The sequence below is a fragment of the Notechis scutatus genome, chromosome 1 (assembly GCF_049901735.1).
Source record: "Notechis scutatus isolate UNSWTSFEM ecotype Mainland chromosome 1, rNotScu1.2, whole genome shotgun sequence".
Taxonomy (NCBI): Eukaryota; Metazoa; Chordata; class Lepidosauria; order Squamata; family Elapidae; genus Notechis; species Notechis scutatus.
Genome location: NC_142009.1, coordinates 287,817,952 through 287,843,294, shown reverse-complemented (window position 1 = coordinate 287,843,294; position 25,343 = coordinate 287,817,952). Strand labels below are relative to the sequence as shown.

Sequence of the window (25,343 nt, the reverse complement as noted above, 5' to 3'; positions counted from 1 at the left end):
CACTCAGTAGCTGCCATTTACATTTGTTACAGCAGTGTGCAAGATGAAAATGAAACTGGCTGTCAACCAGGCACCCAACACTGAATGCCAAGGGGGGGGGGGGAATTATAATATGCCAAGAGCCCTGGTGAGGTTTAGCTTGTTATTTTGATCGGAACACTGGATCTGCAGTATTTTGGAAACAAAAATGATTGTGGGTTGAATATGTGAGCATGATAGCCTTCATTAGGCTTTTCCATTTTTTGTAAGGGAAAAGGTCCAACAGTGAACAGAATCAGAGAAGTATAGAGATGTTATAATTTAGAAGTGGAAGCTTGACAGAAATATGTATGGAATGTGTAAAGAGTTTCTGTGAGGTATGAGTGACTAAACTGTCAGGCATGCATACAGTGTAAGGAACATCTGTGTTTGGATCAAAGAGGTTTGGTTCAAAGTTTCAACATGTAATTACAGGTTGTCCTCAACTTATAACCACAATTGAGCCCAAAATTTACCTTTACCTAAGACAATTAATTGAGTTTTACCCTATTTTATGATCTTTCTTGCCACACTTCTCAAGCGAATCACTGCAGTTGTTAACTTAGTAACGCTGTCATTAAGTAAATCTTGACTTGGCCTGTCAGAAGGTTGCAAGATGGGATCCCGGGTTACTGCGATTGTCATAAATTGTTGTCAAGCATCTGAATTTTGAACATGTAACCCAGGGGATGCTATGCTGCAAAATTGTAAGTGTGAAAAACAATCAGAAGTCATTTTGTTCAGTGCCATTGTCAAATGGTAATTAAATGAATGGGTGTAAGTTCAGGACTACTTGTAGCTTATTTATTTCTATTTCCTGTGCTTAGTTCTCAGGAAAAATAAGGAATATTTTTATGGCATGATGTAGACAATTGAGCACTGTGCTTGAGACAGTGTAAGAAATATCTAAAATTTAAAAGGCTGTAAAAACCTTGGCACTAATATTCAAGGAAGACTTGAAACTCATAATTAGATACCAAATTTGTTCTTTTTTTTACAGAAACCGAAGAGATAAATTTTGTTATGATGAAACTTGAGAAACTGCCCTATGAAACTTGTTATCTGGTAGAAACACTGATGAATACACACAAGCTGGGAGGAAGTTTTCTTATTTATATTTTACCCATGACTGTAAGTTTCATAATAAAATGAAATATATTAAAGCAAACATTAATTTGTCTATGAACTGTCTTAGCTCTGAGGAGAAATAGTAGTACTAGTAATTTCTAATGTTGATTCTGCCTCTTTCACATAGATAATCCTGTTCCTAACCTTTATCCAAATTTCTTTTCCATGGAAATGATTGTGCTTATTGGACAGTTTTTAGGCATATGATTCATTTTACACTAAGAAACATTTTGGCAAACAGATTATAATCCCTGTACGTTATTTCTATTTCCTGTGCTTAGTTCTCAGGAAAAATAAGGAATATTTTTATGGCATGATGTAGACAATTGAGCACTGTGCTTGAGACAGTGTAAGAAATATCTAGCCATGAACATTATCGTAAAGGTTTTCTACATATGCACAAATTACAGTATGAATGTATTACATTTATATCCCTCCTCTCTTCATGTTAGTTAACAGTGAAGATATTGAATTTGGGGGATAGCTTTTGCTTTTAGGAGCAACTATCAACAACAGTCAAGAAATAAGTTGTAGAGTAGTACTTGGCAGAGCAGGCACGAAAGCATTGGAAAGAATATTCAATCCCTGAGATGCATTTATACCTATAGAATTGAGCAAGCTGCAGTATTCCCTGTGATGCTCTATGGAAGCAAAAGTTGGATGTTGAAGGATAGAAAGAGTATTGATGATTTAAACAGTCAAGAAAACAAACAAATGGATCATGTAACACAGAGCCCCCCAAACTTTTGGCTTTGTGACCTGGCCCGGTGGGGGATGGAGAGGGGATGGTTCCATAGGAGTGGTGGGCAAGCACATGTGCACAGCTCCATTTGTGTGAGTGGTGGGTATGCGAACCTGCTGTTAGCGCAACTGAAGCACATGCACACATGTTCACCCTCTGCTTGCACAAGTGGGCATGAGCCCGTGCTTGCTCAACACTTCAGAACGGTTCAAAGCCCAGTAGAGGTGCAGTCCAGGGTTTGGGAACCCTGATCTAACCCAGAGTTCTCACTCATGGAACAAATTACCAAGCTCAAAATATCCTGCTTCAGACACATTACATGAAGACTTGAGATTTTGAGCAGCTTTAATTCTGGGAAAGGCAAGAAGAAAGCAAAGAAGAGAATGACCAGCAGCAAAATGGATAGACTGGGTTATAGTGGTAATAAGTGCACCTGAAAATGCGCCCCCGGTTAGAAAAAAATCATCATGGATAAAAATCTATCTAAGTGGTTCCTTGGAGTTGACAGTGACTTGCTGACACATAATCAATCAACCAATCAATCTCTTTCATGACAGAACTGAAAGTGATATGCTATAATAAGGTGAGACTGAGCTGCCTAAATGAAGAGCTCTCAGAGGATGTGCGGGAGATGAAATCAGCGGAAATCAAGCAAGTGTGGCTTTAATCAGGTCATTAACTGGGATAATACCACATATAACAGAATTTCAGGAAAAAGTAGAACATTATCCCATTCACAAACTGCAATCCGGTAGAGCTGGACTGTCAAACTTGTGGCCTGTGGACCGGATGAGTCACATGCTGGCCACACCCACACCTGGTTTAGTGGAGAAAAAAGTCACGTCACATGACACCGCTGTGACGAAGTGAGTTTGACACCCCTGTTGTAGAGAAATTCAGAGAAAATCCTGTAGGAAAAAAAAATCAAGAATGGTTAACATCAATTTGGTCCTGGAAAAGAAGAGGGATAAGAAAGAAACTCAAAGAACCCCATTTTGATGCTCTTTTGTATAAAAGAGGATAGAGGAAAACTGTCAAGCTTACAAGATTCTCTTATTTTGCCCTGCAACAATAAAATATGTGAAATCTGTTTCTTAGCTTGACTTACTCAAAAGGCTGACTGATCCTTATATTCTAGAGGAATAGAAGAACCTAGTTTGTTTCTTTGATGGTTTATTGTGATTTTAGACTGTCCAGTAACCATGCTTTTCTTAAATCTATTAAAGCATATTAGGAAAAAAATCAAAGCTAAAAAATAAGAAAAATAAATAAGAAAAATAAGAAAATAAAGTTAGCAGCAACAGTAATACATCAGACCTTCAAGGTAGCTCACACAAGAAGCATAAACCAGGAGTATTAACCAGGAGTTTATTGTAATATTACAGTAACAGAATCTGAAAAGTCTGAAAACATTTAACTCCTCCTTTTACTTCCCAGAAAACTAGGGAGAATCTTTTCTAGTGTGCTTCTGGTTCCCTCTTTGCTTCTGTGGGTTGAAGTACCTTTTGCATGATCATTCTCTAATGTGTGGCTCTTCCTTCTGTCTCCATTCCTACACGTTGTTAGATAATAGCCATAAATGTAACATGTAAATCGGAAGAATAAAAGTGATAAAAAGGATATCAGTTCTAGTTTTAAAAACACTAAAGTGGTTGTTAAAATACTTGAAAATATAAAAAAACAACGTAGAATTGGATAAAACTCATTTAGCAACCAACTTGCTTAGCAATGGAAATTTTGACCTTGGTTGTGCTTGTAAATCAAGGACTGCCTGTATGTGGGGCTGCCTTTGTAAACAATTCAAAACCTACAGCTATTTCCAAATATGTACTGATTGTATTGCTTGTTGTCCAGAGTTCTGGCCAATTGGGACAGCTTATAAACATAGTAAATGAATAAAACCTTGTCTAACCTCACTGTCTTATGGATTTGTGAATTTCCACTTCCAGAATTCTTCATAATCTTTATGATGGCTGGAAAACTCAGTGAATTGAACCTGGTGCATTTGGATGGCATCCTGGTTGCATTTAGCTATCTTTAAATCATTATGTTGCAGATATATTTGTGTGTGTGTGTGTTTTTAAATTATAAATACTGTCTGAGAATAGTTTCAGGGTTGTCTTGGAATGACAGTTCATGGGAGAGGGGGATTTAAACATTTCCAAGTCATAATCCTGAGAAGAATTCAGAGGTGGTATTCAGCAAGTTCTGACCAGTTCTGGAGAACCGATAGCGGAAATTTTGAGTAGTTCGGAAAACCGGCAAATACCACCTCTGACTGGAGATTTTACAGTATCCTTCCCCTTCCACACCCACCAAGCCATGCCCACAGAACTGGTAGTAAAAAAATTGAATCCTACCACTGGAAGAATGGCTCTTTCCTGGTCTATGAGGTGAAGTCAGGGAAATGGGGAGTGGGGGAAGTCATTTTTATCAGAAGATTTGTGTTTGAACTTGATAGTTACATTTGGTAAAGGAATGTCTTCCATTTTTTCCTTTTCTTTTTAATTATGGCTGAGGAAGAAACATTTAAATGGAGGGTGTCCAACCTTAGCAACTTTAAGACCTGTGGACTTCATACTGGCTGGGGAATTCTGGGAGTTGAAGTCCACAAGTTTTAAAAGTTGCCAGGATTGGATACTTCTGATTTAAATATTCCTTAAATATCCATTAGCTTATCTTGGAATTTTTTAAAAAAAGGAAAACAGAGAACTGCATTGAAATACTAATTGTAATGTGTTATTGGACTCTTAAGTTTAAAGGATTAATTCTGAGGCCAATTGAAATGTAGTTCTTAATTTATCTCTCACTGACATCACTTTGGTGTTGTTGTTGGTGTTGTTTTGTCTGCACACAGTACTCATTTCAAATTTAGCACTGCAGCTTTTTTTTATGAATGAACTCCCTGTAAATGCATTGCTGTTATCCATTAAAATGGTTTCTTCTTGTGTTGCAGCCCTAAAGGTTTGTTTGAATCTTTATTCAAGCAATACGGCTATAAATCACGCTGTGCTAATATTGAAGTTATGTCAGCAATAGGGAGTACAAACTCTGAATGTCAGATATGAAGTACAGTTACCATATATTAAATGGAGTCTTTAAACTTGAACTAAAATCAGAGAATATATCTTCAATGTGGAGCTATTTGTCAGCACAACAGCTTGGATTATGGAAGTAAAGATACTTTTTTTTTTACAGTACGTCATGCTCTTGATCCACTTTGCTTGGGACTGTGCTGAAGTTGACCATACTACAAGGTAAAATTATTTTGCTGGGAATGTGAGGGGTTACGATCCTGTGCCATATAAGGCTTTAAAGGTGATTACCAACATCTCTTGAATTGCACCTGGGAAGAAACTGGATGCCATTGCAGAGGTGTTACATGGACAAACCTAAGGGCCCCTATTAGAGTAGGCGCTGCCATGTTCTCAGGCCAGTTGAAGCAGTGGTGGGATTCAAATATTTTTACTGGTTCTGTGGGTGTGGCTTGGTGGGCGTGGCAGAGGAAGGTTACTGCAAAATCCCCATTCCCTCCCCACCCCACTAACCTGCTTTCCAGCTCTGTTCTCCTGTGCAGGGCAACAAAAGAAGACCCGGCCAATCAGCTGGGACTTAGGAGGCAGAGAATAGATGGGGGTGGGTCCAGTCAGAGGTGGTATTCCAAACTACTCAAAATTTCCGCTACCGGTTCTCCAAACTACTCAAAATTTCCTCTACCAGTTCTCCAGAACTGGTCAGAACCTGCTGAATACCACCTCTGAGCTGAAGTTTCCAGGTGGTTTTCAAGGGCAGTCCCATGTAGAGCACATTGCAATAATTCTAATGCATTACAGGTATGTGATGATCTGGTAAGATTTATGTGACTTTTGAATTAAAAAAAATCGATAGTAACTGGATGTTACTCTGAGATTTGAGGGATCTATGGATGGCCCATAGAGAGTTGGGGAGATGTTTGCACATGAAACCTCACATTGTTGACTTAAATTTTGACAGTCACCATTTGTGCAAATGGCCAGGAAAAAATTCTTAACAAAACAGTAAACCCTTGAATACATTTTATTGCTGCAGATACTTTCTTAGAAAGGCCAGTTTATAGATGTGAATAGAGTAGGAGGAGAGGGGTACGCATTTCTCACTAGACATTCAGGTGTCCAGTTCATGGACATGTGAGAAAAATGTGCCTCATATTCACGTACTGGCTAAAGAGTGATCTGGATCAAAAGGAAAACCTTTTGTTATAAATCTGCTTATCTGGTTCATATGTGTTTCTGCATCATGTACAGATGGTCATTGGATTCATATGAAATACAGGTATTAAAACTGAATCTTATTTACTTACTTACTTATTAATCTTACAATTTGTCTATATTGCAGTTTGTAAATGGTGTCTCATATAAATATTGCTGGTAAGCCAACAATGAATTCAATGGATTTTTGATAATCCCATCTGATTCCCAACGTAAAAAACTGAATCAATGAAAAAGTGACTTGAAATAACTAGTCACATTTGTCCTGTACAGCAGAGGTCTCCAACCTTGGCAACTTTAAGACTTGTGGACTTCAATTCCCAGAATTCTCCAGCCAGCTATGCTGGCTGGAGAATTCTGGGAGTTGAAGTCCACTAGTCTTAAAGTTGCCAAGGTTGGAGACCTCTGCTGTACAGGATTAACAAATACCTTATTCCTAGCACAAGATTAGTCAGCAGAATAACAATTCATGTGAGTGTTACTAAATAAATGATTAATTTACTAAGCTGTAACGATATGTAAAATATTTGGTTTGTCCAAAAGGAACATTGTTTTTCCCTCTCCCAGTGATTTATCTTTAGAGGAGGAGAATTGTTTAACTGAAAATATACTAATGAAGGCATCATCCCAGAGATGTCTACATCCGGGGTGGGATTCAACCGGTGTTACTACCGGTTTGGTGACTATGTTTTTACACGCTGCGTGCGTGTGTAAAAAAACCTTAAGCTGTGCCACCCGGAGAGCTGAAAAGTGCAGCGCGCAGGTGCACAGCGTTTGAAAAGCCTCTTTTTTCCTGCTTTTTCAACCTCAGCTGTGCTGTGCAAAGCAGCTGAGGTTGAAAAGCAGGAAATAAAGGACAGGTAAGACCAAACAGCAGCAGTTCTGTGTCTGCTGCTCTTCAGAGCTACCAGTTATATAGAGCCAGACAGAACCGGTAGCATCCCACCCCTGGTCTACATACAAACAACACAAATACGCAAAGCAACACAACAACCACCACAAAAACAACAACGACCAGACATCACAATCCCCTATATGCAAAAAGTTTCAGAAATGAGGGCACGATTGCTGCATCAACACAACCTCACAATAGTCCACAAACCAACCTCAACCCTCAGATGGACCCTGTCAAAACTGAAAGGGCAGACAGAAATAAACCAAAGATCAGGCATTGCATATTGGATCCTATGCAGCAACTGCTTGAAGAACTATGTCAGCCACACAGGAAGAAAACTATTAACTAGACTGCACAAATACTTCTGACCATCAGGAGACATGACCCTCTATCCCTCATGTCCATCCATGAAGACTCAAAAGGACACAAATTCAATCTAACTGGGACCACAGTTGTAACCTAGGTGAAGTCAGGGAGAGAAAGGGAATTCCTGGAAGCCTGATTTTCCACCAAAAAATCAATAAACAATAAACACATTGACATCGGCCCAATCTACCAACCACTTAGAATGAAAGAACAACATCAACTACGATTCCAAAGGCAGCATTTAAAGACCAATGAACAGCCAACGCTTCTAACAAAGTTATAACTCAACAGATCACAAGAAATCAGATCACATCCATCACACACAGCTGATCAAATCAACCTGAAACCAGACGATGACATCATCAGAAGACATCTGAACAACAACACTATTTATTTATTTTTATTTATTTATTTATTTTATTTATTTGATTTGCCAATTGTTTACAAGATAATAAGTATAAGTGTATACATAGTTGTGAATACATGAAATGGGTACATATAAGAAAAATAAAAGAATAAGAGAAACAATAGGACAGGGACGGTAGGCACGTTGGTGCGCTTATGCACGCCCCCTACAGACCTCTTAGGAAAGCACTAATTTACATCACACAGATGGTACTTAAAAGGACTATGACTCAGCAACTACAGCCAACCAATTACACAACTTGAAACCAGGAGTCAGAAAGGTATTTAAAGGCCAGTGCTCTCCCAGACAAGCACAATCCAAAGAGCACTGAAGATCTCTCCTTGAATGGGGACGAAATGTTTGCAACCAATTCACAGGGGATAGTTATGATGCCAAAGAAGTGCTCCAAAAAGGTTTCTTCTGCAAATTACGTAACATTGTTGCAAGCAGAAGACCCCAACTTGCAGGTCATATTCTCCACATGGAGAATAATTGAATTCCGAAGATGGCAATGAGATGGACACCCCCCCTCCTGAAGCCAAATGGCCAAGAGGAGGCCCTTGAAATACATGCCAAAGAATGTTCATGGAAGACTAAAACACAGAGGAAGATCATCATAACACTAGGACTGGCCTTTCGGGGCTCCCAAACTCCATAAATTACTTTCTGAGCAGACGAAAAGACCCTCTGGCTCCTGCCACCATCCCTGTGGCAAAGCGCTCTCAATGCAGCAGCCCCATGTGGCTGCAGCAATGCTGATTAAACTGAAATCGGAAGTGGGTCCTTCCCCCAGGTGGCACTGGCAGGAAACATGAGGCCAGTGACTTTGGTTCCTACCAGCAGGCAGCATTCACCATAAACAAGAGCTGGAAAGGACCTTGGAGGTCTTCTAGTCCAGCCCCCTGCTCAAGCAGGAGACTCTATACCCTATACCAAGATGCTGAAGTACTTGTCTCAAACCAAAAATGCTGGAGTAACCCAATATGCTACTTGCACAGGAGGATCTAATGTTCATCCTGCTAAATATTTGTTGGAGGAGAGTCATCTTAAATTCAGATTTAATTTTCTCTTGAGTAAATGATATCAAAGGTGCAAAAAGAAGCACACTGAACACATCATTTCTAAAGTACACATTAGTCATAGCAACTGTGGTGCTAAAGAAGAGATTTTCCATTTTTAAATTTGCCAACTGCCTACACTTCCTTTGACATTTATGTCACGCTCCAGATGTGTTGGACTGTAGTTCATGTACACAAGCAGCCAAGTTGTGTGATGGGAGTTGTAACCAACAAATGTGTGTGGCAGCTGGTGGGAAAAGCTGATCTATACTCTAAGTATACAAAATATGTAAATTTTTCTCTAAAGCTCTTATTCTTGAACCTCTGAATGCTCAATCTGCTATGAACTGCTCCAATCATCACCAATTACACATTCTATTGTGATGTGTTTTCCTTTGAAATACTGTCTATTGACTTGGTTCCAGCTGGGTTTTAATTAGCTTTTTGAATAGCCAAAGGTATTAAGCTTCAAGAGTTTGAGCAACTGACTGCATTCTTTAACCTTTAAGAATCCTATTTATCCCTTTCAGTTATAGAGGTAAAGCGCCACTCCCTTTGTATAACCCTGACTTTCTAAAACAATGTGGAGAACTTTATTAATAACTATCAATCATGAAGGTCATGTTTAAGGTTCAGTTACTTTAGCTGCATCTAGACAGCTTGGTGATTAATAACCAATTATAATTAATTGGTATTGGCCTTAAATTCTTCAAGCCATCTTGAACTTCTTGAAAGAAAGCATATGGTAACTTCAGCTGACTTTTGTATTTTTAATTCTCTACTTGTAGACGGTTTTGCTCAAGTGTTGAAACCCATGTTGTGGTCCTTGCAATCCCTTTCATCTTCAGAAAATAAATGTTGGCACCTTTATAATGGTATGTAAGAACACATTTTTCCAGTTATCTAGATTAATTGTTCCATTTCATTTTTAAGAAACGAGAAAATAATAGCTATTTAGAATTGTGTGTCAATCACTAGTAGTCCTGGCTGATTTACAGACTTTTGATCCAGATGGGTAGGTTATACAAGTATTTTAAATTGTTCATAGATATTTTTTTGCTATTTACATTTATAAAGTCTTGCAAATTAGAAAGGACTTTATTGACATCTTTTGCTATGTCACTGTTAATACAGATTGTCAAATTATCTTTTTAAATGGAAATATTCTTGTTCTTTGATATACTGACAAACCTGATACAACCTTTTCAAATACAAATTTTCTCTATGTCAACTCTCTTTTAAAATGTGACTGCTGCTGTTTGGGTGTAGCTGCCCACATACAGAAAGGGTTTTGTGGATTGTTTTAGTGGAAAATAAAACAATGGTTTTGTTTCCAGCTTTCACCCAATAACAACAACAGTTTCTTCCATATGGTCTCATGATAAGTTTACATTCTTAATAATCACACTATTGACAATGCAATTTTAAAAATGGCATTACAATTATCCCCTGTGATATATATGAAAATGAAAAAGAAAACCTCCAATTATACATCAGTCATTAGACCATGGAAGGATCTAATGAAATCAACCAGTGCTCAAGACTGGTAAAAGAAGCTATTTTTATTTGAGCTACAGTTGACTTATAATATTGCCAAAAGAGATCTATCCTTGTTCTTAAATTGAAATGTTGTCTGGAATAGATTTTACCCAGCTTTAGATAGCTTAAAGGCAAGTTCATAAGGGCCAGTCCTACTAAAGGCGTTAACCATAGTAACTAAATATAATCTTTGTATTGTGATGTGATTTTTCAGGTATTTATCTTCTGCTTTCCCAATTAGAAGTGAGCCTGTAAGTTTCCTAGGAACATCTAATATTGCTGCTCTTACATCACACTGAATTTGATAGACTTTAATCAGATTAACCAAACAATTCTGAAAGTCATGCAAATAAGAAAGCAAAAATATGAGGCAAATGAATAACACAATATTATTCACCTGAGGTAACTCATGGGCTAATTCCCCCCCCCCATATCTTATTTGCTTTTTTTCTCTTGGGGATAAATACAACTGAGATAGTATTGTCTCAAATAATAGGTTACTATCCATACTCTCAGCCCAGGGTTCTCATCAATGGCAAAATTTACCAAATTTAAAGTATTATATTTTGGACATATTATGTGAAGACCCAGGACCCTTGAAAAATCCATAATGCTGGAAACAAGTGGAAAGAAATTTAAAAAAAGAGGCTGACCAGTACCAAGGATAATGGCCTTGATTAAAGTGGTGATGGGTATACCACAGGAAAACCTAAAGGGTCAACTTGGACAAAGTCCATATAACCACTAAAAGGTTTCCCTTGTCCAGTCATGTCCAACTCTAAGGGGCAGTTCCCATATTTGTTTTTTAGCTGAGGGAGCCAGCGTTGTCTGAAGACATTTCTGTGGTCATGTGGACAGAATGACTGTATGCCGAGCCACACAGAACTCTGATACTTTCCCACCGAAGTGGCACCTATTTATCTACTCACATTTGCAAGTTTTCAAACTGCTAAGTGGGCAGGAGCTGAGGCAAGTAATGAGAGCTCACCCCATCACATGGCATACAGGTCACACAGGGATCTTCTAGCTAACAAGCTCAGTATCTTTAATCACTGAGTTATAAGCATTCACATTGACTTGATAGCACATAATTAGTGATCATTATACAGAAATTTACTTTGTTTCACATTTGGTAGGCATTTCTCTCCGAAGTACATTAGCAAAGGCTTCTTTCGAGTCAAGCTTGACTCCTAGTGGCTTCCCAGACACATCTATGTAGTTCTTTTGACATTAATATGGAAGTGGCTTGCCACTGTTGCAAAAGTCATACTTTAAAAATGTAGCACATATCCTGTTTGAAACATGTGACCAACATGTGCTGCATTTTATTTTTAACCGCGAGATACCATAGCCTGCAGAGTTGATAGGTGAGGAATACTTTGTGGAAGATACTGAGCCCAAATCAAAGTGTAGAGTTTTTTTTAGGAATAGCAACTACAACAATCCAATTGGTTTTACTATAGTTAACCAAAATTGGTCATATGGAAGTAATTAGCTCCCCTAATGCAAGTTAAAATGATAACTACACAAAAACAAATTTAAGCAATATAAATAACAGAGCAATGTCTGGGTCTGAATGAACTCTAGGCACAGCTGGAAAAGCTGGGTTTTAGAGGTCTTTCATTTGAGTTTCAGATTTTAGAAATTTACTGATTACATTAATCTGGATAGAACAAATCAGAAGTGGGAGTAAGGATTGTTAGCGAATAGTGAACTTAAGCAAATAGGGGTAGAAATGTGTCTAAATATTAGAGGATAATTAGGAAAAGAATTCAAAGAAAGGGTTTTTTTAGATTTCTGGTCTTGGAAATGTCATGAATGGTTTATTTCATTCTGCAGTCAAGAGAACATACAGTAAAAAAGTATGTTTTTGCCTTTCCATGGTTGGGATAGCTGTATCTAAATAACTAAAGTGTGCCTTGCATTGCAGACTAGGAAGCTTATCCCGCAAAATCTCTGGAGGACCCCGTTAACTGATTTTTACACTCAGCCAGTTCTTAGATGATGAATCAGAACATCTAAGAGCTGCCTCAGAGAGTCAGAAATAATATGCAAAAAAACTTTGAGCTCCAGACATATTGCAGATAAGGATTTCTGAGATCAAAGAACTGCTGAGCAACTTTCAACCAGCCAACCTTTATTTAAATCAAATGATCCAACATTTCAGCATTAGAGATAAAGACAACTGAAAGCCAGAGTGAATTTTCTCTAAAAAGCAGGACAACAAGAGCAGACCATGAAGGAAATAGAACAAGGGGAGACACCAAAACCTTTCCCTATTTATTCCACCTTGTTAAACTTTGCATCACATCATTCTTAATTTGTGTTCTTGTGCTATTTTTATTACAAGACGCTGAAATTCCAAACCAATTCACCCTGATACTTGATGATGATTTAGTTCCAGCCTATTTTACTGTTCATTTAGGCCTGATTGCTGAACTGAAAACAGAAATATGTTAGTTCTCCCTGCTTGACTACAGATCTGCAGTTTTCTAGATTTACAGTCAGGAAACCCATGAACTTGGCTGAGGGACCTACACATCTGGCTGTTCAAACAAGGGACAGCTGAGTAGCTAACCTCCACTCTCAATCAATGGAATAATGGGAACTTTCTCCCTGGGGTCACTGACTTCAGTTCTCTTGTAGATTAGAAAAAGCTTCTTGGGAATAGCAGTTCTGCCTGGCAAGAGAATAGTCTCTCTCTCTCTCTCTCTCTCTTTATTTCTGTGGGACATTTAGAAGAATAAATAGTAGTTGTGCTTCATTAATCCAAGAAGAATTGTCCTAAAGTAACAAAATTATAGGCTTTGGTAATTGCATTTATAGTTTCCTATACAAAAGGAACAATAGCTAAAATCACCTTTGAGTGGATTTTGTGGCAGAGAACAAAAAGTCATTTGATGATTCATGAAAAGGAAATACGTTATAAGTAGAAGCAGCTAAAAAGGAAAAAATTACTTTAGAGATACGTGACCATTCCATGATTACCTGATTAATTCTGGAAAATTCAATTTCCCTTGCATTGCATATGCCCTGGGCTATTGATAAGCAAAATAGTCCAGATGCCTGATTTCCAGATGTGTTTGCCAATGGCTAAACACTTAATAAAATATGCAGATTAATCAAAATTTCTTTTTGCACATATGAACATTTTAGCATTTTTTTAGAAATTTGATTAGGTGGACAGAATCTTAGACCATATATTAAGATATTTCATGGCTGCTGGAATTCAGTCACCTACCACTAAGTTACAGCTAACCTTTAAAAAAAATTATAGAATCAAAGTAGTGTTAATAAATATAAACTAGAGTTGAAAAAATTGAACTTGATAGATGCTTATGCAGACAGACAATAAAGTTATTTTCCTACAACATAAATCATACAACTGTTGTCTTTCTTTTTCAATTTATTGACCTCATCCAGACCATTACTGATTTTTTTTTAAGTCCCAGAAATTCTTGAGACAAATCTCAATTTGGGTGGAGAAATGCCCAAATTAAAATACCAGATGAAGAATATTCTAGGTAATTAAAAAAATGAGCAGTGTGCTGGCCTAGTGGTGAAGACACTCACCTCCCACCCAGAAGGATAAGAGTTCAATCCTAGGTAGCAGCAGATGTTTTTCTCTCAGAGCACCAACAAAATATTTGCTGCAAATTCTGTAGGCATCAGAAAGAACATCTGGCCAGTAAATACTCTGCTCCAGCTAATTGCTCTGACTCTACTCTGAATAGAGAAACTAGAGGGTTGTAAAAAGGGAGAATTTATTCTAGGTCCTATGAGTCAATCCTGTGATTATGGAACAGCAACCATATAAATTTCAGGTTGACTTCTTATATTGTCCTCCAAATGAATGGTTAAGTTCCATAGAAGTCTTGCTAAGTTTTCTGCTTGTACAAGCAAAAGACACCTTATTTATTAAGCAGGGATTCTTCTGGATAGAGGTATATTCAGGTCATCCCCAGAATCCCTCTGTTCTATAAACAACTAAACCAGGTGACTTACTAGCCTGTTCTCCTGATGAGATGAATTGATTCCTAAGAGATGACATCTATATAATACTCTGCTTGCCATAATAACTCTTCAGCTGATGTTGGTATTATTTTCTTTACCCAGGACAACAAAATGGAAAAAAAAAACCTCATCTACAAGGTTACAGTGTTAGACATCAAACTGACACTTTTAGCCAAGTGCTCCATTTGTTTAGGTGAATTCAACTCAGAACACCAGAAAAAGGAAAGAGACAGCCTATATACAACATCTATCAACAAAATGGATACCAACACAACTTTATCAACTATATATTTTATGCCTGACCACTCAACCCACTATGGCAAGTGTTTTTTGAACACTAGCTAATTCCTAGATGCTTGGAAATGAGACAAATCAATCATCAATAGATACATAAATCATATTTACACATCATTTAAATAAAAAAGCACAAACAATTAAAAAAATAACCCAAGCAAGCAGAAAACAATACCCTAACCAAGGAATTGTCAAGGAGAAAACTACACCTTCCACCCATCCTGTTAGGAAGCCTACTGTATATAAACTGGGAGCAAACCTGCACTGATAATGTTACCTAGTTGAGTAATGAAATGTCTGCAAGCAAACAACAAAACTCAGGAGGCACCAAAGACTTCACAATTCAATCCTGAGCTACATTTATGGTATTCTCTTGTATTGGTACTTTTATTCCCATATGAGTGTTTTCAGTTTTTCTCTCTCTTTGGAAACAACCAGTATAGCACAATATGGAATGTGATCTGATACTAGAAGTCTTCATATTTTTATCTAGCACTGTTGATTGCAATGACATCACATCAGCCATTGCAAGGGAAAGGTGACAAGATGAAGAGCTGGTTACAGTTTAGCAATGCAACCTGGAACCATCTGAAATTATTTGAAATGTAGTTATGCTGCCCTACATCCATCCATAATCTGTATTGTTTATACACTATATCTGTTCGGTTACTTGCTGCTATAAAATACATTAAACATGCAACAATGTCATCATTTTGGTTCTACATAGATAGTCCCATTGCATATACTGTTTGGTGAATTGAGTCAGTTGCACTCAAAACTGACCATGAAATTTCTTATGTAAATAATGTAATGAGAGAGAACTTGCATGAGGTTAAAATAAAATTTTCAAAAAAAAAATTGCTCATACTTTATAAGGAGGGTTATGAGATCAAGAAATGCTCTAGAAAAATCCAAGAACTATGGGTAAGAACAATTTGGTAGGATTGCTGGAGTTTTTCCTGAGAGGGTCAGCAACCATTTTGAATAATTAAGTGGATGATACTAAATACTACATTACATGAACAATGAATTTTGAAATTGTTAAAAACAAACACAGAACATCTTACAGCAAGCTGGTGAAGTACTTACTGAATAGATAAAAGCATTTTAATTAATAGTTGCTTCCCTTTATCAACTGATTGGCTTCAGGGTTTGTCTTAAATCAACTAAGAAGGGTTATCAAGTCAATGTATCGAATTATGCTTGGGAATTTTTAAAAAATGTATAATTTACAGAATACTAATGCATATTTATAAAATGTAGACATTAGAACAGAAGGTTTACAAATACATACACTGATGCTTCCAAGCCATCATTCATTTCTAAGTGTAATAAACAGAACTGCTTTTCAAGGCTGTAGAGATGGAATAATAATGGTGAATTATTTAAAGGATCTTTTTTCTATGATATGTAAGTACCAAAGATCAGGCATTTATATCTGGTTATCAGTATAACACTCTAAAAGACAACTGACTTAATCATGTTCTCCTTTATTCAGTCAACAATTTGTTTGCAATACAAAGAATTTTATATAGTATTTACATTACATGGCCCAGTTTAGCCTTCAGATATTTCTGGTACTTTAATTGGCTTGCATGGAGTTTGTTTGTCAACTTTACAGGTTAATTATATATTTCATCCACCCCATCCACAATGATGTACCTTTGGAATTGCCTCTCAAAAGCTACAGTATGCAATGCAAACATGTATCATATGCTAAATGTGTGATTATGTAAAATTATTTAGAATCAGAGGAAGCATTCCTCCGAATGTCAATTGAATAACATTTGAGAGTGTTATTGCCTTCAGCTTTTCCTTATCCTCTATTTATCTGGTTGGCCTTGGTATAAAGCAGAATACTGGACTAGGTAGGCCTTAGGATCCCCTAATAAGATTTTCCTCATGTTCATGACACTTTAGATAAGAAGTGAACAAATAAAATTAGTCACCAAATAATGGGAATGGAAGAATGTGGCAATAAATAAATAAATAAAGTGAGGAAAACAATGTAGGACTCCAGCAAGCTAATAGTCTAGAATTCTAATAAGCAAACAGACAAGTTTTCAAGTTGAATTAATCTTTTATTTATAGAAAGTGAGGTAGTGAGGTAGTTTAAGCAGAACAAGAAGCAATGGATGGAATCTAATCAAGAAGAGATCCAACCTGGAACTAAGGAAAATTTCCTGATAGTTACAACAATTAATCAGAGGAATGGCTTACCTCCAGACATTGTGGGTACTTCAGCACTGGAATTTTTAAAGAAGAGATTCGACAACCATTTGTCTGAAATGGTATAGGGTCTCCTGTTTGAGCAAGAACATCTGTAAGGTCTCTTCCAACTCTACTATTCTGCTATTCTGCTATTCTGTTTCAAAATATTTGGAGAACTTCTTTTCTGGTCTTTGTTTCTACCTGCCCTACTGTTTCACTTTGAAGGACCTGACAAACCAGACATAGGTGTTATGTAATGCTTTATGATGAGAATTTATGGAATGACTAGTGAAGTCACTAGCAAACCAATTGCCAAAACAGAAAAGAGGATTAAAATATGTTTGGCCACAGAAGATTTTTTTTTCTTATTATGGATACAATTGGTAGAAGTCTCTCGTGCCAGCTCATATACAAAGGCTTTGGCAGCTTGTCAGGCTGGAAATAGTAGGTGCTTATATTTGTAATCACAGAATGAGCAAGGGCTCACGTACACTATATTGATGTGCAAAAGCAGCCTTGGAAGTTTGATATTGACAACAGGGGTAGCACTGACAGGGTCTGCCCGAGGAAACAAAGGTGGGGGGATTTCAGCATGTCAAACAAGTTGTATTGGGGGATTCTGATCCATTACCAGTTTTGCCTAAATGCCAAAAGGTTGAAAAGGAACAGTCATTATTTCCAATGAAACATGCTGTGTCCACATATCCAGTATGTGGTCTGAGAAGCACTTACAAAAACATCAGTCTATTCCCAGGCTATTACCAGACTCTTTGTCCCAAATATTCAGCAGGAAACCCATAGGTTGGCCTGATAATCTAATGGGCAGTAAGGCTGTGGAAAATAAGTTTTCTGCTGAATCTTTCAGAACAGTATTTTTCAATCTTAGTAGCTTTATGATGGAGAATTCTTCCTGGGGAATTCTAGGAGTTGAAGTCTACATATCTTAAAGTTGCTGAAGTTGAGAAAGGTTGCTTTAGAGGTTAGCTTTGCTGGCTGAGGAATTCTGGGAGTTGAAGTCCACAAGTCTTAAAGTTGCCAAGGTTGGACACCCCTGCTTTAGAGCAAGGTGTCAGCCTTACCAAGTAGGCCAGATGGAGAACATGACCAGATAAACTAATTCAGCTTTATTGTAAAGTTACATTAACAGAAACTTGCAATCCTAAAAAAACAATCATCTTTACATGAAGGGATCTCAGTGTTCTCTGAACTTGGTTACACAATCAATATTACAATACGAGGTTATACTAAAAGTACAATCACCTTTACAAACTGAGAACTTAGGAAGGATCACTTCTGAGCCTTTTACTCCACCCCACTATGTCGTTGTGGAGTATGATTTCTCTTATCTGACATTGTGATGACCTGGAGTGTAACACAAACGTAACAAAATCCAAAACATAAATAAATTTCCTTTAATGCCTCCAACTTGGCCCCACTGTTCAATAATTCTCAGTTGGAGATAAAACGTACTCAAAAATAGTCTTCAAAAGAAAGCAATACAGTCCAAACTTAATGACCAGATAGAGGTGAAATAAAAAACCAAACATACTGCAGTGATGAAATTTCCACAACGGGACAGGATAAGTAATTACCAAATTCAAGGAGATAACAAGGCACAGTCTGTTGGAAGGATGCCAACCAAGATAACTTCAGCCCGAAATAACACATGCTTTGCTTCTGGCAACGCTGTGTTGTAATCGTCTCTCTTATATACAAATCTCTCCAGCTGCAACCAATGAGGAGGATCATGGCCACTTCCTCTCTTGTAAGCCAAGTTGTTGCCTTCTCCGTTCCTCCCTGCATGTCTAAAGATGCAGAGGGGATGGGCCTGGTTCTTCGTCTGACTGCCCAGCCGGCCTCTGCCCTTCCCCAGCCTCCTCCACAACCTCCGGAGCCACCCTTCCACTCCCTGTCGCTGTTCCTCCTCTCCCTCAGAGTCCAACTCTACCAAGGGTATGACAGACATTCTCACATATGATAATCTATGGACTGATTTACTTGACTTAGTAATAGTGAGGAAGACTATATGTAAATTACAAAACCGTTCCCTAAGGAGAGGTGGATTACTGTGTGGTTATTGAAGGCTCCACCTAATATCTTAGGGATGCTGATTGCTCCAGTGAATGAGGCACAATGGGCAGGAACCAGGGGTGAAATTGAAAATGTTTCCCTACCGGCTCTGTGGGCGTGGCTTGGTGGGACTCAGTCTCTAAAAGGAAGAAGGCGGGTGAGCATGGGCGGGGCCAACCAATTTAAATTGTCCCTATCACGTCTCCGAACCAATTCAAATCGCCCCTACCACCTCTCTCAAGGTGGTACGAGGTGGTTGAATTTCACCCCTGGCAGAAACATGGTACGTTAAATCTGTTTAACTTGTTTCATAATATTCCTGTGTTCCCACTTGAAATGATCTATGAATGTCTGGTGTTTGTGTAATTGAACTATCTGTTTGTCTATTGGAAAATCCTTTCCACACGATCTTTCTGCAAGTGAAGGTGCTCTTACTATTGGTAAGGAGGCAACTGTTCCCTCCAGAAGAGGGAAAAGCCTCTTCTTCAGCAATCTCTGAAGTGTTATTTCAGGGAATCCCTTTAACTCTCCAGTACGGATTATTCTGGAAGCACAAAAAATGGAAGAGGGAGAAAAGCATCCATGAACCTGGCTTTCTTGTTTGTGAACTCTGGAGGAAACTAGTGCATTTGTTTTAAAAGTTTTAAATTGTATGTTTTGAATTGTGCAGATAATGTATCAGTAAAGAAAGATAGATCAGGGAGGCTTAGGATTTTTAAAGTTTTAGCTACTAGAGAAGCATGGAGAATGAGGAGTACTGACAAAATTCCCTGAAGGAACAATTTAAGAGTGGAATTCATCACCAGTCAATCTCTCTGCTCAGGGCATTAGGATATACTTCTTGAGGCATAGCACAAGTTTGGAATTTCATCCCTATATCTCATCCCACAAAGAAGAATGTGAAGCTTGAAACAGAGTTAGGGAATTGTGGCTCTCCAGAAATTGCTGGAGTACAGCTCTCAACAGGGAAGTTAGAGATCTTTTAAATAATCATTAGAATTGAAAAGGGAGGAACATATAAAAAAAGAAAGAAAAGGCTTATTATTTTGAATTTCCATTTTCCATTATTGGGTTTGTTTTGGTAATTGAATGATTATCACCACTGTAACATTTTAGAACAGTAAGTAGGCTCAGGTTTAAATCAGGAATTCCCAGACAGGACCAGGATATTTGACTTGTAATCAGCAGAAGATTCTCAGATCCAGTATAGCTAGATAACAATTCTTATTGCATACTAAAACTACTAAAACAATTGTTTACTCTCTGTTAACATGAAAATGCAAGCCTTTTTAAATATGTGTTAGTTTGTTTCCTTGAAGCTGGTAACCTATAGTTGCTGACATAAGAAAAAGTTGTGGGAATATTGAGACTCTCAACTCAACATTCCCACAAATAGACAGCTAGTACCAATTCATACAGCATGCAATTCTTGCATCTCAATAAGTGCTAGTTTTTTAATGCAGGGATAATACAGCATTTTCAAAATGAAACTTTCATTACAAATGTCCCATAGAATGAGAACTGTGGAAATTTATTAGATAATACATGTGACATGAGTGTAACCATTAATAACTTTCAAAGTACCCACATTCAATTGAAAAAGACAGCTTTACTTGCTGCCTTTACTTCACAGCGTTCATCCTGTGATGATATTTTTAACACCATCAAAGCACAACATCTACCTACTACTAGTATCTCAGGTCCCTGGGAAGGACTCTATATGTGGATAAAAAAATGCCAAATGCAGTTTAAACATCTGGCTGACTATGCAACCTAGCATAATAACACCTTGATTTGTACAATAGTCACTATCATAATTATCATCATTAACATAGTAGTAGTATCCCCTGCCACAGTAGTACTATCTTCCTGCCACAGCCAATGCTCTTAGGATCCATGTGGCACTGTTTCTGGCACTTTGGTTAATTTGGTTGGAGGCAAACCAGGGAGATGTGGGTTGCACTGTACACTTGATCACAAACACTTATTGGCTGATTTTGGCCAGTCACACACAATCAGCTCAACTTATCTGACAAGGTAGTTGTGAGGAAATAACTAGAGAACAGAGTGCCATGAATGCTCTGAAAGATAGGTAGGGTATACATGCAACAAATAAATAAATTTATAGCAACTTTAGTTCTTAAGAACGAATTAGAATGAAACAGTTTCTAAATGGGAATAATCCAGTCAAGGGTGCTTGTCTTTAATGGAAAAAATGATGGAAAAAAAACCCGTTATATTATGTGAGACTAATTGCCTACATACCCTGTATTAAGACAAGCTTACTAAAAATAAAATGTAATGATTTTGTTATTATTCTAATAAAACAAATAGAGGTGGGTTTTCCCCCCCTATACTTAGTTTCTTCATGTTTTTCATTTTTATCATATCTCTATATTTTGTAAATGCTTTGATGAACATTTGTTTTTGATAAGAAAAGCAATATAGATATTCCTCAAATAAACAAACAAGGGCTCCAAATAGATGACATTTATTTACTTTGTAATTTAGTGTAATTCACCAGATTTGGCATTTTTGAATCATCATACAAATGGAAACTCCATTATCTGTCAAAATTCAAACGTTTCTTATTTTTGCAATCCGTTTGTCAATTTAAAAAAGGCTAATAGAGAACCAGTTTAGCTTAGTGATTAAGGCACCAGGCTAGAAATCAAAAGACCATGAGTTCAAGTCCCAAGTTACCTATGAAAGCCAGCTGGGTGACCTTAGGCCAGTCATTCTCTCACATCCCAACCCAGTTCACAGGGATGTTGTTGTAGGGAAAATAGGAGAAGAAAAGTGTGTTTGCCACCTTGAGCTACTTATAAAAATAATAGGGAAAAGGCAGTACAGATATATTAGTAAATACCCTGTTTCTCCAACAATACGGCCTCCCCCAATAGGAAGTCCCAGCATGTTTTATAGGCATGAAATGAAATTAAGCCCCTCCCCCCAAATTAAGGCCTATATTAAAACATGCGAAATGGGGGGGAAATGGTGGGGGGGCTTGCCATTAGGAAGTACTTTTGTTGCATACCCGGATATGGTGCTGCCTGCGTTGACCCCAATACAAAGTGCCCCACCAACGCCGAGGTCAACATCCAAGCCATCGTGGCCCACCCAAAGATGCAAGGGGGGGAAATTAAGTCACCCCTGAAAAGACGGCCTAGCCATTTTTTGGGGGCTCACAAAAAAATAAGACCCGGCCTTATTATATGAGAAACATGGTATTATTCACAAAAATATTAAATAAATGTTCACAAATCCACGTATCAGGCAATACTGTACAAAATAATATTCTAAATATATCTGATTTTTATTATAACTATTTTGAACTATATACCACTGGACCTATATACAATTGGACGATATAACTATTTACCCCAACTCTAATGAAGACACAAGAGAAACCAAAAATAAAAGTAAAGAATGAGAAACAAAAATTGGCCAGTATAGAACTGCAAGTCCAGTCCTGATAGATTATCACAGAATTGAGCTTATCCAAAGTCAGATATAGATGATAAATAAAGTATAACACAAAACATTTAGCTAAACCTTGAGCAAATCACCGTGATAATATTTTGAGTTATCAACTTCTGATGATTGATCAGTATTTTACATTCATGTTATAAAGTTCATGTATGTTCCAGAAGTTTTCTCAGTTTAAAAGCAACAAGCAAACCAAATTGCCAGCCTGATTTCTGAAGGCAAATAGGCGGTTTATTGGTTGTTCTTTTCACATTTTGTACACGTGATTCAACTTGGGGGTAGGAAAGAGCCTGAAGTTCCCTGAAGTTTTAGCCTTGGACACAAGGTGGCAGCACAAAGTTTGCTTCTTTGACTTTGGAAGATTCCTTTCCATGTATTTTCAGCCTTCCTTAGCAGAACTAAGTCACTGGCAAGAACCAACAGACATCTCTATGCTGGACCGCAGCCTTCAGTCTTGTGACTGTAAACTATTTATCCTATCACTGAGCTAGGCTTTGATATGATTCTAGATATCCTCAAAAATTTGCCAATCAGCCAACAAAAATAAAAAGAGAAGGGATGAATTACACAATTTTCCAATGTGCAAAGATAAAGATGATTACCAAGAATGGCTGGTTGTCCTAGGAACAGATACTGAACCTGGCTCCAAACTTGGCCATTTTAATAATGCCCTAGCCATCATGCTTTTCTCTAAGATAGTACCACCAATGCTCTTTGCCAAAGACTAATGAGCTCCCAAATTCATCTCTCTCTCAAAGCTGCATGCATTCTTAAAATGTTGCAATCTACAGTATATTAAGCATGTAAACCAGAAGTAGTATTCAGCAGGTTCTGACCAGTTCTGGAGAACCGGTAACGGAAATTTTGAATAGTTTGGAGAACCGGCAAATCCCACCTCTGACTGGAGATTTTACAATATCCTTCCCCTGCCACGCCCACCAAGCTATGCCCACAGAACCGGTAGTAAAAAAAATTGAATCCCACCACTGATGTAAACATTGCAGATTTACATAGATTCATTTAATTTGCATACTATGTGCAATATACAGCGGTGGGGATATTCTGTTTTTTTTAGGTGGCTTTTGTTGAGCAATTGAGATAGAAGCAGACTTGGGAATTTAAACACAAAGAATAGAGAAAGAAAGTTAGACAGGCAAGGAGATTTTAACCATATGGGCAATGGCTGATAACTGTGATCAAACATATCCACCTTGGATTATGGTTATCTTCCCTTCAAAGTGGAAGTATTAGAATTATGTTTAATAAAAGCATTAAATTATTTTCATAAATAAGTACAAAAGAGTCCATTCATTCATTCTAGTGCAAGGAATCACTACAATTGTATATTTGGAATAGTGTTTCTTTCAAAAGGAACAGCATAGATTATAAATTCAAATCTGCTAATTCTAGCCATATAATTATATGTTTACTCAGAATTAAGCTTCAATATGCTTAAAAGACCTTACATCCCAACTAGTTTAGAGTTAATAGTTAGATCAATGTTCTCCCATGTCCTGTCCTTCAGAGGAATTATGAGAGTTAAACCCATCTAGTATATTTGGAGGCCACCAGATTGTAGGTGGCTGAATTAAATAAATCGATTAATCATATAACCATTTATTGTTGTTGTTTTTGCAATTAAGCAGTTAATTTAATTTTTAAAGATAATATTATTAATAGAAACAGTTCCAAAAACTAGAAATGATATAGCCAATCTTTAAAAAGTATATCCTTCCATTGGAAAGGAAAGAGAGATGCTTTTTTCCAAGATATTTCCTATTGCAGCACATCTTTCTTTCTTTCTTTCTTTCTTTCTTTCTTTCTTTCTTTCTTTCTTTCTTTCTTTCTTTTCTTTTCTTTTCTTTTCTTTCTTTCTTTCCTTCCTTCCTTCCTTCCTTCCTTCCTTCCTTCCTTCCTTCCTTCCTTCCTTCCTTCCTTCCAGAACTGTTCGTTTTTCATACATTTTCCATGTTCAAAAATGAACTTTCTAAAACTGGGCTTCCTAGAATTATATTATTTTGATTATAATTAATCAAATGAAAGATCAGCTAAAATTCATGCAATGAACGGATACTTTTTAAGTTATTAGGACGAAGTCCCTAAGTTTCAAGCATAAGAACAAACATAGGAATTGATATCCTGTTTTCCACAGTGGGCAGCCAAATCTGTTTAGAGAGCATCCTATGAAGACACGAAACCTCTGATATATTGCCTCAAACCCCAAGAGAATCTTGATTAATAACTAAACCTGATGGAGTTCTGGAATGTCTTAAAGGTCTGTATGTTCTCCCAGGTCTTGGATAGGGCAGGCAAAGCTGTTGTTAATTGATTTTATCATCTTTTTCCATAAGGTTAGTTGGCTGAATTTTCTATCTTGTCTATTTATTTTATTGTCCTTTTAATCTTATTCTTTTATATTGTGAACTCAGAATCCATTTGGAACTGACTACCACTGAAAACAGATGAAACCACACAATCCATTTTGTTCCCTTCGGTATTCCTAAACTGCTTTTCTCTCCTTACTCCTTTTCCAAATTTCCTTTCTTCCTCTCAGGCTTCTATATATTCTAACCTCCATTTTTTTCTGCTGCTTCTTTGCCTTGCCTACTCTTTGTCTTTGGGGCTAAATCTCTGCCATGCTCAGTTCATTTCCTTCTCCCTGTACTTTCCCCACTTCCTACAGTTTGATTCCTGCTTCTGAATTGGATCTCTTGCTCAATCACTTTTTCCTTTTCTTCTTTGGTTCGGCTCTCTCTTCTGCCACCCTGACCTTCTCCCATAAGTCTTCATCACATTTGTTTTTCTTCCTTCTTCCTTCTCATAATCCCTTGACTCAGATTCTCAAATCCTCACCCCAACCTGGGGA

At 37.4% G+C, this 25,343-nt stretch overlaps 1 long non-coding RNA gene across 1 annotated transcript in view; it reads left to right on the top strand.

Moving 5' to 3' along the window:
- The window catches only part of LOC148133422 (uncharacterized), a 189,378-nt gene that overhangs the window by 123,846 nt on the left and 40,189 nt on the right, over positions 1 to 25,343 (top strand). The window contains exon 2 of the long non-coding RNA XR_015746772.1: positions 5,087 to 5,145. This is a non-coding gene — a long non-coding RNA (uncharacterized LOC148133422). The remainder of the gene's footprint in view (positions 1 to 5,086; positions 5,146 to 25,343) is intronic.